Source organism: Penaeus monodon, chromosome 29 (genome assembly GCF_015228065.2).
Source record: "Penaeus monodon isolate SGIC_2016 chromosome 29, NSTDA_Pmon_1, whole genome shotgun sequence".
NCBI lineage: Eukaryota > Metazoa > Arthropoda > Malacostraca > Decapoda > Penaeidae > Penaeus > Penaeus monodon.
This window is the reverse complement of record NC_051414.1, coordinates 1414023-1414547: the sequence shown is the minus strand read 5'-3', so window position 1 is coordinate 1414547 and position 525 is coordinate 1414023. Positions and strand designations below refer to the sequence as shown.

The window sequence follows — 525 nt, the reverse complement described above, 5'->3', positions numbered from 1 at the left end:
AAAATCCACCACCATCCGTCCTTCCCCACTCCTCTTTCCTGGCCTGGACGCTGTGCCTAGCCTCCATCTCCACACTAGTTCTGTTCCTTTCACCCCCACCGAAGTCCGCCTCAGCATCTCCACCTCTACTTCTTTAGGCACTCTCTCTCCCACTCGCTCCTCCCTCGCCTCAAACTTCACTGCGGAAGATGTGTGCTGGCGACATTCACCATCATTCCTCCAACATCCAGCTCCACGGGCAGCGCTGTCAGATACTCCCCTCACCTCCAGCACTCTTTTAGCAAGTTCTTTTTTCAAGATTACTCACAAGTAGTTTCCTCCCATCTCCGCCGACGCCAAAGATCTCGCTTTACTCCTCTTCCACTGGAAAGCGAAAGTAGGGAGGTGTAGGAGAGAGCGAAAGAGCGAAAACAAGCTGAGGAAAAGAGAAAGAGATAGGCGGCCATAAAGCAAGTGAGAGAGAGTGACGGAAGTTGGAATCATCAGTAGGAGAAAAGTGTTTGGGAGAGAAAGAAGATATAGCAG

The 525-nt window shown here is 51.2% G+C and overlaps 1 protein-coding gene across 3 annotated transcripts in view; it reads right to left on the bottom strand.

Moving 5' to 3' along the window:
- Positions 1-525, bottom strand: part of LOC119591888 — a 7605-nt gene that overhangs the window by 6700 nt on the left and 380 nt on the right. The window contains exon 1 of one of the 3 annotated variants that reach the window (XM_037940632.1): positions 308-450. The exons of the other annotated variants lie outside the window; for them this stretch is intronic. The gene's annotated coding sequence lies outside the window, so the exon portion shown is untranslated. Of the gene's footprint in view, positions 1-307; positions 451-525 lie in introns of those variants that run through there. 3 annotated transcript variants of the gene reach the window in all.